The sequence below is a fragment of the Nicotiana tabacum genome, chromosome 9 (assembly GCF_000715075.1).
Source record: "Nicotiana tabacum cultivar K326 chromosome 9, ASM71507v2, whole genome shotgun sequence".
Taxonomy (NCBI): Eukaryota; Viridiplantae; Streptophyta; class Magnoliopsida; order Solanales; family Solanaceae; genus Nicotiana; species Nicotiana tabacum.
The window spans coordinates 56,196,870-56,210,574 of NC_134088.1; positions in this window are offsets into that span (position 1 = coordinate 56,196,870).

The window sequence follows — 13,705 nt, forward strand, 5'->3', positions numbered from 1 at the left end:
TAGATTCACCAATCAAACGCTAAAATCAAAGTTAGAATCATGAATATAAACAACTGAGTTAGAAACACTTACACCAATCCAAGTCGTGAAATATCCTCTCAAAAATCGCCCAAATCCGAGCTCACAGTCTCAAATAATGATACAATGTGCAAAAGTCCTGAAATTCTACTCTTAAAAGGTATGCCCAGGTATTCTCTTCGCGAACGCGGCGCGTGCCTCCCTTTCGCGAAGCAAAAAATGATAATAGCCTCAAATACACCTTCGCGTCTACGTCTGCGTTGGCGCTCACGTTCGCGTTCGTGTTCGCACCCTTGCAAACGCGATGAAGAACTCACCTAACCCTATGTAACTGCGACCAGGACATCACGAACGTGTAGACCAACCTCCCCCAGCTCCCAGCTGCTTCGCGAATGAAGAACCCCACCGTGAACGCAATTAAGAGCTACTGCCCAGCTCACACTTACTCTCAGCGAACGCGACTGCCCTATCGCGAACGCAATGAAGAATCAGACACCAGCAAAATGTGCACTTTCCAAAAATGCTTCAGGTGGTCTGAAACCCACCCGAGTCCCCGGAACCTCGTCTAATCACACCAACAAGTTCATAATCAATATTCGGACCTAACCAACGCCTTCAAACACTTAAGCCAAAACGCAAATAGAACTTCTCTTAAGATCAAAAACATTCAAACTTCGAACAAAGCGTCCGATTCAAGCCTAAACAATTTGGAATGAACAAAAATTTTGCAACTTTTGGACCAAAATTTGAATTCGATAACAGTAAAGTCAACCCCCGGTCAAACCTATAAACTTTTCAAACTTTTAAATTACCAACTTTATCCAAATAGAACCAAATCGACCTAGGAACCTCCAAATTCAAATCCATACATATACATAAGTCCCAAATTATCATACGAACGTATTGGAACCATCAAATTACCATTTCGAGCTCGTCTACACAAAACTCAAAACTCTGTCAACTCTTACAACTTAAGCTGGAACTAAATATTCTAATTCACTTCAAAACCTTTCCGAACCCAAACCATTCATCCCTGCAAGTCACATAATAATAAATACACATACGGGGAGCATCAAATAAGAGAACAAAGCTAAAATACACAAAATAACCAGCCGAATTGTTACAATATAAGTAAAGAAGAATCGAGCCGTCTCTTCAGCTGATACATACTTAAATTCGGAGCTGCAATAAAAGTAGCACATTTAAAAAATCGATCCACCACCATAAGAATGATAGTGAGATCTCCGACCTTAGGCAAGCCGGAGATACAATCCAGCGAGACAGCCAAAGGCCTCTTTGGGACAGGCGTTATATCTAATTAAATATTGATTATTTATGTGAATAACATATAATAAATGACTAAGCTACAAGTTATTTTCTGTGCAACTTCGAAGCTCGACGCAGAAAAGGTTCACACAATGATATTTATAAGCTTACTAGTTTACCCCAGTGCTGATTAGGTAGATAATTTTTCTTTGAATTATTACCTTTACTTTGAGTCTTGTGGTTGGCTTCCAAGGTTCCTTCAACCATACCATCTTGCTTCATGAGCATCTTTGGCTCTTCTTCCTACAATATATGTAGCAATTCTACTAATGTAATCTTGGACAGTGTTTTTTTTTTTTTTTCTAAGGTAACTATGGATATTTCATATTTTTCCGTCATCGTAACGAGAATTGTTTGAACAATTATTGAATTCTTAAATTTAGTACCAAGAAATCTTACATTGTTAACCATTCTAAGCGATCGATTTGAGTATTCTTTGACGGTCTCAAATTCCTTTATCTTCTGCAACTCGAATTCCCTTATCAAATTCAACACTTCCATGCCCCGTAACGAGAAGTGTTTGAACAATTATTGAATTCTTAAATTTAGTACCAAGCAATCTTACATTGTTAACCATTCTAAGCGATAGATTTGAGTATTCTTTGACGGTCTCAAATTTCTTTATCTTCTGCAGCTCGAATTCCCTTATCAAATTCAACACTTCCATGCCCCCCCCCCCACCCCACCCCCTATTCTTTCATCTTCTAGATATTCTTCTTTCAGATAATCTCAAAAATAAAATTGCTGATTTGAGAGCCATAACTCTCGTAAAAATTGTCATAGATATACCAGCAAATAAAGTTACTTTCATCTTTGATTTTTTTATTTTTCTTGTCGTTGTGGCTCTTGATCTAGTTCACGATGGGATTGTTGGGAGGCGAAAAAATATTATAATCCTTTTCCACGGCCTCACAAAGATCTAAAGCCTATAAGTAAGTCTTAAATCACATTGTCCACAGTTGGTAATTTTTACCATCAAAGACCGGAGGAACCAATTGAGAAAGTTTGAGTCTCCATCTCAATCAAGAAAAATTTTACTCACTCAAGTCCCTTAAGAAGATGGCTCTTGATACTAATTGTTAAATTTTTTGTAAGAAAAAATTGGAAAATACATAGGAATTGCTAAGAGAAGTATACTAGAATAGAAGTAGCAAATGAAACTGTGTTTCTCATTGATTAATTTCAACTTAGATACATGAAGAAAATAACTGAAAGACTTAACAAACTGCTGAAAATATGCTAAAGATAACACACATAACAATCTCCTACTTTGAAGCCACGAAAGATTATAACAGATAACAATAGAAAACTTAAAATCTAGCTATTGATGGGCTAATTTTCTGCAAATTTCTTAGAGATAATGCAGTTATATTTTAAATTTTTGCAACTTCCTAATGCATATTTTCAACAAGGAATATGAAAATACTTAAGGGATAATAAGGTAAATTAGTTGGTCAAATCTCAAGTGCTTTTAAGCCAAAAAAATAATAAGTTTGGGTAGATCAACATATTGCTTTTGGCTTATTTTAAATTATTTTTGGCTTAAAATTATTTGGCTTAAAAAAAAATAATTTGTTTTGATGTTTGACTGGCGCTTAAGCCGATGCAGACGCCCTCTTGATACGTAAACTTACCCACCGAAATATTTGGACAAATTTGACAGCCAAATCAAGTGCTGCTTTTTGAACTCAAATAGAAAAACAAATTTCTCAAAGAAAGAAAATAAACAAATGATGCCACATGTGAAGTTTTTCAAAAGCATCTCTCATGCGACACCATTTTTTTCCAGGTTATTCCTCCTATTTTCCAACCAATCCTCGATTTGTTTTCCAGCATTTAGTCATTTTAAATTAGAAAGATTCAGAACACATGAAACCACTGGGTCTCCCAAAAGGACCACTCGAGAATGTACGCTCCTGTTAAGAATTTCCTATTCAGCCAGCTAAATCCAGTAAGTGTAGTATGAGGTAAGTTTTATGCTCAAACCGCATCAAGTGAAACTCCTAGATTATCCACAATATCATCCAAAATTCTCCTATAATATTGTTTACCCGTAAAACGGTACAGTTGAATTTCTAACGTAGTTTATAAACACGTGAATTAACTTGATCCAAAAATATTAAATAAACAAGAATGAAATCAAGAATGTAAAAATAACTTAAGGAAATACAAGCATGTTGATATCATGAGCTTCTCCGGAAGCAGTAGTATGAACAATATTAAGAACAAAAGTAGGAAAGTTTATAATTTGAGAGCAGAATATAGCTTTTGTGTACAGAATGTTTTGTCTTACAATGGATACTAATTCTCTTATTTATAGTTATGATTCTCTTATTTATAGTTATGTTTAGGGAGACAAGATCTTCAAATCAAGCTCCTCTTGAATGAGAATAAAATCGTCATTGATGGTTGCATAACGGTTGTCTATAAATGCAGATATTTTCTGTAATGGATTCTCATTCAATGCTATTTGATATCAATTCTTCAAATCATTACTATCGGTTACCCTGTCTTTGGAATTCACCCAATACCGATCACATGCTTGCAACCGGTATCAAATATTTACTGACTCACATCCCACCTGTCTTCAACTCTACATGTCACATCTTCATTCGTCCAACTGTCACTAACCAATTTTACCGCATACATTTAGTTTTCCTACTTTTCGGTGACAATACTTTAGTGTTACTGCGAAGTAGAGAAAATATCTTTCCTTAGCGGGCAAGTTTTTGAACAGTTTCTGACGCTTGAAAGGACGCACGTTTCTTCGCATTTAATGACTCGAACACGTGTTACCCCATGATTTGGCAAATATGTTTTCCAGTTTTTGAAGTATTCATGACCACGATTTTTGTCGTCTATAAACTTCTTCATTACTCATAATTTTTACTCTCTACCTTTAAACTTCTTCTTCTTCTCCGATTTAACTAAGAACCCTACTTGCAAAATTCAATCCTCTTCAGTAAAATCTTTCCTCACAAATTCCTTACAATCATGTCTTCTAACACTACTATCCTCGGAAATCCTGGCCTTCTGTTCGGTGGAGGCCCAAAAAAGAACAAAACAAAAGAGGTTGTCATCGAGTCTGAACCTCCTACCTTAAATTTCATCATACCTCTTCAACTTAACACCAAATCTGATCTTCAAGAATAAAAAGATCATGTTAACCCCAAAAGTGACAGGCACTGGCATGTTCGTAGATACCCTTCTTCCATTCTTCTATCCAGCATCCCTATTGTGAAGGAAGACTGCGAATGGAACAATATTGAAATCATCGCCCTAATGAAATAGAAAGGTTCACCTTCTCCAAACCAGGGTTCATGTATGTTTATGCATACCTTTTTACCTTGGGAGTGGGCAAAGAAATCGACCCACTAATTTTGGAATTTTTCCATCGGTAACAAAGCTTTTTGGCACAAGTAGGCCGATCTGTTTGGTGTACGGTGGCTTGCCTCCGCCAACTGTGTTCTGAAATCGGAGAAACCCTAACTCTTGCTCACATAATGAATCTCTACTCCCCAAAGATCTTCTATGGGGGTGTGCTAAAACTTAGCAAACACGGTCATCATGCCCTTCTTACCAGCGTTGACGATGACAACGACCGTGGATGGATGGAATAGTTCGTTATTATTGCTACCAGGGAAATCCTCCCGACCACAGCACCTGTTTTTCCCAAATCATGGAATCTTTTACCTACGTCTTCAGATATATTTTTCTTTTCATATTCAGAAAGACCTCCCTTTGTAAACTTTATATTTTTCTTATTCCATCTACTCATTGGGAACCACCGGGGTTCAAGATCTGGCCTAATAGGCACAAAAAATTTTGAATATTACAACACTGGAATCTCGAAGGTGGAAAGAAATGGCCCCCAAATATGGGTGGAAAGCCAAAAACCACGGTAAGAAAAAATTCTCCATTCCTTCTATCAATCTTTCAACATAACTTCTAAATAACTTGTTAACTACCCTTTTATACCACACAGAACTTCCGAATGGATTAGTTGTTTGCTCTAACATCGATGCTCTCAATGACCCGGTGGAAGCCGAACCGGTACTACAAAAAATTCTCTTAACCAGAAGAGAGCTCGTGAATCTACTCTCGCTTCTGGTGAAGGTGCATCCTCCCAGAGTACGTAGCCCAAAAACAAGAAACCAAAGAGAAAACGTACCTCCTCAGCTGGGACTCGGGAGAAGAGAATGAAAGAAACACGAACTGGACCTACCACAGTGGTCGTTGATGATGAAGAAACCGATGATGAAATGGTTTCCCTTCAGAGAAGAAAAAGACCTTCATCAGTTCAACTGTACCGGAAGAGCTTTGTACACCACCAACAGGGGAAGTCCAAAGACTCTTTACGTAAATGGAATTAGTTGAAAATGTTGATTCTCATTTTCCGGCTCCTATCGACACCTCTGATCAAAGGAGTTCACTCCCTGATCATCCTCCACCACTGAATTATGAGTCGACAATAACCGCCTCTCCTTCTACACTTGCAGCTACCTCTCCACCGGCACCATCAGAATAGATGGAAGATGCTCCTTCTCCACGGTCAACCGACCATGGAAATTTAGGAAATACTTACTCGACCCCCACTCAAGACCCTCATGGAAAATGAAACGTCATCCTTATAGTTTTTAATGAATTCCATATACTTTCCAAGCAAGTGGCGCTTGCCAATTATCTGAATCTGTTGGCCACATAAAAAGATTGGAGAAAAATAGACTCTCTTTCTGCGGAGTGTCTGTTAAATAACAGCATGCACTACTCGATGCATATATCAATATAATCATCTCACACCACTCTTCATTTATTATATTTTAAATTAATAACCTTAGCTTTAACCTCTTTAGGCCAACCTTCTTGCTTCTGAAGGCCGACAAAGGTTGATCTTTGATAAAAACGCACTTACTTCAAAATGTGATCAACTTTTGGCTGAACGAGTCAGCCAAGCACCTCCCGGTGCTAGAAGCATAAATTGCTTAAATGGATGATCTTAAGGGCCGATTACAGCAATCTGAGCAAGATAGAATGGCCCACAGCCAAGAGGTCGCTCAATTGCATGAAAACCTCAAGGATGCAAAGGCTAAGTGGGCTGAGTTACATGATACTGTGACCGTTGCTGCCGAGCGCGAGTCTGCTTGATCAAGTCAATAGCTTGAAGGCTAGCTTACGCTCCAAAATCGAGGAGGTTAATGTTGCCGAGGAGAAGAGATCAAGAATGGAAGAAAGGCATAAAAGGGTCATGGAGCATAATCAACTTCACTTGACCACATGAGCTTGATTCCAAAATCAGCATTATGAAAGCTAGAAATGAAAAGCTCCAATCTAAGATTGAAAACCTCCGTCTAAACTCCAAGACCAAGAAGACTTTATCCTTTTTAAGAAAACCTATATCATATATCATACGAAAAGGAAGGCTTAGAAGGAGGGCAAAGAAGGCATTGCAAACATTGATGACTACATTGCCAAAGCTTATGAACTGGAGACAACTGTTCTCAAGAATCTCCCAGCTTAGCTCGCTGCTTCTGACTCCTCGAATACTAACTTTGAGTATTCGGAAACCAAAGAGGAAACCGAAGAGGAAGCTGAAGAATATGGAGATAAATATGAAGGCCCTGAACCAGAAGCGGAACAACCTTCTATCAACAAAGAAAATGAAGACTCTTCTCTCCCTTCGGGTTGTGGCAGTAAGAATTAATGTATATAAATTTTTTGTCTTTTGTAACTATGCCAACACTGATTTATTGAATTTTGCATTTTAATTAAAGAATTCTTTGCTTAAGTGTTGTGCAATAAATATGCTTTTCATTTAACTGACAAAGCTTCGGGAATCTTTTCACATCCGATAGCTTTTGGATTCCGAGCATAAATACTTCCGAAATCTACCCTTTGACTATGAGGGTTTCATAAGAGAGGGCTCTTATGTTTACGGTGCCCTTGAAGAGGATGCCTCCTATTCATTCTGGCACAAGCATACGAAGTTTTAATTAACTTCCAAACGAAAAAAATAAATTAACTTATCATTCGGACAAGAAATAAGATAAAAATAAAAGGACTTTGATTTATTCCCTCTATCTTTAAAAGTACATTTACATAAACATTCTTTTTCTTAAGTAAATAAAGCTGCCAATACATATGGCTAACTTTGTACAACTTATTTCTACGGGGCTAATCATGCAGTCCCCAGTCCTGATAAGACACTGTTTATAGTTCTAACAGTCCCCGGTATTCGTAACACTTTCAGTGCCTTCATACATAATGGTCCCCCCCCCCCAGTGTTCGGATGCTACGTATGAAAATTTGAACACTGGAAGTCTTGCTTTTGACCCTTCCTTCGTAGTATGCTTTACATTGATACCTCATTAAAAACCTTGCCAAAAACACCCAATTGGGATAAAAACGGGATGAACGGAAAAATAGTGCAACATATACTTTCAGTACCAGCAAGGATCTTTAGCAATAATACCTTCTGAGGTGAGCCAAGTTCCAATTGCTTAGCAATTTAACTCCATCTTAATTTTCCAATTCATATGAACTTTTACTGGTTATATCTGAAACCCGGTAAGGTCTTTCCCATGTTGGTCCCAGCTTTCGGCGTTAACTTCCCGAGTATTTTGTATTACCTTTCTCAAAACCAAATCTTCAACTTTGAAATATCGAAGATTTGCTCTGCAGTTGTAATATCTTTCCATTCTTTGCGTTTGTGCCACTATCCTCACATATGCCAAATTTTGGTGTTCTTCAAGCAAATCTATTTTAACCAGCAATGCTTCATTGTTTGTCTATTCGTTTGCTCGGAAAAACCTTAAGGTCGGTTTCCCAACTTCCACCGGGATCAAAGCCTGTCAACCGTATACAATTGAGAAGGGTGTTTCAGCCGTGCTCGATTTTGTCGTGGTCTGATATGCCCACAACACACCTGGTAGCTCATCTGGCTAATTGCCTTCAGCATCTTCTAACTTCTTTTTAAGGTTTTGGATAATTACCTTGTTAGTTGACTTCGCCTGTCCATTAGCACTCGGATGGTATAGTGGAGATATAATATGTTTGATCTTCAATCCTTTCAAAAACTTTGTGACTTTGGAACCTATAAATTGTGGCTCATTATCACAAGCAATTTCTTTTGGTATTCCAAACCGGAAAACGATGTGATCCATATAAAATCGATCACTTCTCGTTCTCCGATCTTTTGGTGAGCACCTTCTTCAACCCATTTACTAAAATAATCAGTTAAAACCAAAAGAAATTGTACCTTATCGGGTCCTTGTGGTAAGGGGCCGGCTATGTCCATCCCCCATTTCATGAATGGCCATGTTGACACCACCGAATGCAAATTTTCTGCCGGTTGATGCACTAAATGTGCATGGCGTTGACATTTATCGCACTTTTGTACAAACGTATTTGCGTCTTGCTCCATCCAGGGCCAATAGTACCCGGCTCTTATTAACTTAAGAACCAACGAGTTTGCACCGGAATGGTTCTCGCATACTCCTTCATGAACTTCTCCCATTATGTCGTCAGCCTCTGATGTCTCTAAACACCGAGCCAATGGTCTTTGGAACGACCTCCTGTATAATTGACCATCAACAAGATAGTAACGAGTTGCCTTGGTCTGTAGCGCCCGGGATGATTTTGGGTCTTCAGGCAATTTGCCATGCCTTAGATATTCTATAAAATCATTTCTCCAATCCCAAATTAAGTTGGTTGAGTTAACTTCATAGTAGTCGTCCATATCCAACACTGAATGCAACAATTGAACTACCGCTCCAGAATCAGACCCGTTCATTTTCGTGGACGAACCCAAATTAGCCAATGCATCTGCTTTCACATTTTCCTCCCTTGGAATGTGGATGATTGACCACTTCCTGAACCGAGAAAGTAACACTTGAACCTTGTTCAAGTATTGTTGCATGTGCTCCTCCTTGGTGTCGAAAATTCTGTATACTTGGTTCACCACCAACTGGGAGTCGCACTTTATTTCGATGACCTCGGAACCTATTCCTCGAGCTATTTCAAGTCCTACAACCAAAGCCTCGTACTCGGGTTCATTGTTAACACTGCTTCTTTAGCAGCTAAAGCCATTAATCCCGAACTAAAGTTAGCCATGAAGTCATCCAAAACTTGTGACTTGATTGCAGTCCTGGGCACTTATTCAATGTCAAATTCATTAACTTCAACTTCCCATTTAGCCAAACGACCCGACAACTCAGGCTTATGAAGGACATTCCTCAAGGGAAAGGTTATCACAACGGCTATTGGGTGACATTGAAAATAAGGCCTAAGCTTTCGAGAGGCAACTACGAGAGCTAAGGCCAACTTTTAAAGGTGTGGATATTGTGTCTCCACACCCGATAATACTTTACTAACATAATAAACGGGAAATTGCATACCTTCTTCTTCTCGGACCAAAACAGTACTTACCGCTACTTCCTAGACCGCTAGATAAATCAATAGTTGCTCACCTTCTTCCAGCTTTGGCAACAACGGAGGTCTTGTAATGTACCTTAGATCTTTCAATGCCTGTTGGCATTCCGGAGTCCACACGAAATCGTTCTTCTTTTTCCAAAGTGAAAAGAAGTGATGGCACTTCTCTGAAGACCTCGAGATGAACCTGCTTAGAGTGGCCAATCTATCGTTCAACCTCTCTACTTCCTTCACAGTTGTTAACTGGTCGAGGATATCCTCTATGGATTTGATTTTATCGGGGTTTACTTCAATTCCTCTTTGAGAGACCAGAAACCTCAAGAACTTACCGGAACCAACCCTGAAGGCGCACTTCTCTAGGTTGAGCTTCATGTTGTATTTTCTCAGAATGTCAAATGTCTCTTGGAGATGTTATAGATGATCTCCTGCATTAAGAGACTTAACTACTATGTCGTCAATATAAACTTTCATTGTTTTACCTATCTATTTTTCAAATATTTTATTAACAAGCCTCTCTCATAAGTGGCTCCGGTATTTTTAAGCCCAAAAGGCATCACATTATAGCAGTATGTGCTAAACTTTGTGATAAAAGAAGTCTTCTCTTGGTCTTCCGGGTCCATCCTAATTTGATTATACCCGGAATAAGCATCAAGAAAACTCATTAACTCATGCCCGGCCGTAGCATCAATCATTTGATCAATGTTTGGCAAACGGGAAAGAGTCTTTAGGTAATGCCTTATTTAAATCTTTATAATCTACAAATATTCTAGATTTATTATTCTTTTTAGGCACTACCACTACATTAGCTATCCAACCAGGGTAATTTACTTCCTGAATTGAACCTATACTCAGTAACCGAGTTACCTCTTCCTTGATAAACCTACTTCTGACCTCTGTTATCGGTCGTTCTTCTGCCATACTGGAGGGAAGTTAGGATCCAAGCTCAGCTTGTGGACAACCATTTCCAATGGAATACCTACCATATCTGAATGCGACCATGCAAAACAATCAACATTAGATTTTAGAAAATCCATAATTTTTAACCTGAGTTCAGGACTAAAACTTGTTCCTAAGTGAAACTTCCTTTCTAAGAACACTTCGAACAAGGCCACTTGTTCGAGCTCTTCTGCGGTAGATTTGGTCGCATATGTTTCCTTCGGTACCTGAAAAGATCTCGGTACCTAATAAAATTTTGAGGACTCTTCTTCTTTATAATTTTTTCTTCGAGGTGGAAGAAGGCACTGGTTCTTGTAATTGCTATTTGCTCGTTTATTTACCCTTGATACTAGAAACAGTCACTGCGTTCATCTCCCTTGCAGTCGGTTGGTCTCCTATGATTTGCTTGATCCCTTCTTGTGTGGGAAATTTCAACATCTAATGATAAAGCTACAGCCTTCATCTCGTGTATCCATGGCCTCCCTAGCATCACATTATAACCCATGTTGCCATATACCACTTCGAACAGGGTGTTCTTCGTTACCCCTTCGGCATGCGTGGGCAGCAAAGTTTCTCCTCAGGTCGTAACACTTGTTAAGTTGAACCCAGCTAAAAGCTTTATTGTCGGAACTATATTTTCGGTTAACTTCACTTGCTCCAAAACTCTCTATTGTATGATATTGGCCGAACTTCCTGGATCAACCAACACACGTTTAATTTTGAAATCTAAACATTAAAAGAGATTACCAGAGCATCATTGTCCGATAGAAGAAGTCCATCAGCATCTTCTTCTGTCAAGGTCATGTCATCTTCTAAGACATCTCGAATCCTCTTGCCATGAGTTCATTTTTTTGTTTTCTGCTGAAAATGTCACCCCATTTACTTTGTCTCCACCGAACATCATGTTTATCGTCATACGAGGTGACCCTGCAGCCGGTTTTGATGGTTCTGCAGCATTCCAGTTTCTCCCATAATTATTCTTGGCACGGTCACTTAAAAACTCTCTAAGGTGACCATTTTTCAACAGTGTTGCTACTTCTTCATGAAGATGTCGGCAGTCCCCAGTCCTGTGGTCGTGTGTTCCATGGAACTCACACCATAGATTAGGATCCGATCGGATTGGTTTTAGGAACCTAGCTTCTTTAATATTCCTCATAGTTGACACCAATTCTACTAAGCTGATGTTAAAGTTATAGTCGGATAATCTGGGATATGTTGAATCTCAGGACCCCGACGCCTCTTTCCCCTGCAATGCTCTATTATTTCGACCACAATCTGCCCTTCTATCGGCAGCGAACCTATCCGATGATTGAAAGCCTTTATTTCCACGCTCGCCGGCTCTCTCGTAAGGCTGAAAATGACTTCTAGAGGACCTCCGATCTGGTTCAAAATCACTTTTTAATTTATCTTCATTCCGATCACATTTTCGTACTTTGGAAGACATCGAGGAACCCGGTTGATCATATTCTATTCTGATCTTTGACTTGTAGCAATTGTGAACATATCCCCATGTGGTTGCCTAAAATTCTAGCAAACTTTACTTTAGTTTCTGTGAGGCATCGGAACTCAATGGGTTGAGACTCTTTGTAAATGCCTTCGCTGCCCACTCATCTGGTACTGCTGGTAACAATATTCTTTCTTTCTGAAACTGAATCATGAACTCTCGCAACAGTTCGGATTCTCCTTGGGATATTCTAAATATATTTGCCTTCCTTGCTTGAACCTTTCTTGCTCCAGCATGAGCTTTGATAAATGAATCAGCAAGCATTTCAAAAGAATCAATGGAATGCTCAGGTAAAAGAGAATACCAAGTTAAGGCACCCTTTGTCAGGGTTTCGCCAAACTTCTTCAACAAAATAGATTCGACCTCGTGTTGGGCTAGGTCGTTTCTATTTACAGCCATAGTGTAGGTCGTGATATGTTCCTTTGGATCCGATGTCCCATCATACTTCGGAATATCTGGCATTTTAAAACTCTTCGGGATCAACTCTAGAGCCACACTTGGTTTAAACGGCAACTATGTATACTTTTTAAAATCGGGTCCCTTTAACACCGGCGATGCTCCTGGGATCTGATTCATCCGAGCATGAAATTCCTTTGCATTCTGGTCCATTTGCTCATTCATTTCTCTCATGAAACTCATTAGCTCGATTTTGAAAGGGTGGTTTGTGTTGTTGACGTTCCCAGATCCACTACTGGTACCTCCTGCCTCGTCAAAACCAAACTCCTCCCTTGGAGTGTCGTTACCGGTTCTTTGAACTGTTTGATTTGCAGGGTTGCTAGGAGGAATCTGAGCTCTTCCATTAGCATTATTGGAAGCACCCAATAACGTATGTTTCAACTCTATCATCACCTGATCTTGTCTTGAGAGGTGATCCATAATTGCCCTTTGTTGCTCTCTCAAGATTTTGACCGTTTCAACAACATGTTGATCATCTACATCATCAGAAGTTGGACGCCTCACATGTCGAGGATTTTGACTTTCGGAAACTGGAGTTGTTTCATCTCCTTCATTGCGGGTTTCGTTGGATGAATCATCACGTTGGAACACGTCCTCATGTTCATTGTGTGCTCCAACACTATAGGAATTGTTGACATCACTAGCTGCCACATCTGATTTTTTTTTTGCTAAGAAAGGAATCAAAATTTTTTAGTAACAGATGAATGGATCAAAGCAATTACACAATTGTGGGTTCGAGCCCCACGGTGGGTGCCAAACTATTTACCTGTAAAACGGTACAGTTGAATTTGTAACGTGGTTTATAGACACGTAAATTAACTTGATCCAACAATATGAAATAAACAAGAATGAAATCAATAATGTAAAAAAAATATAAAGAAAATACAAGCATGCTGGTATGATGAGCTTCTCCAGAAGCAGTAGTATGAACAATATTAAGAACAAAAGAAAGTAAGTAGTTTTATAACTTGAGAGCAGAATATAGCTTTTGTGTACAGAATATTTTGTCCTACAATGGATACTAATTCTCTTATTTAT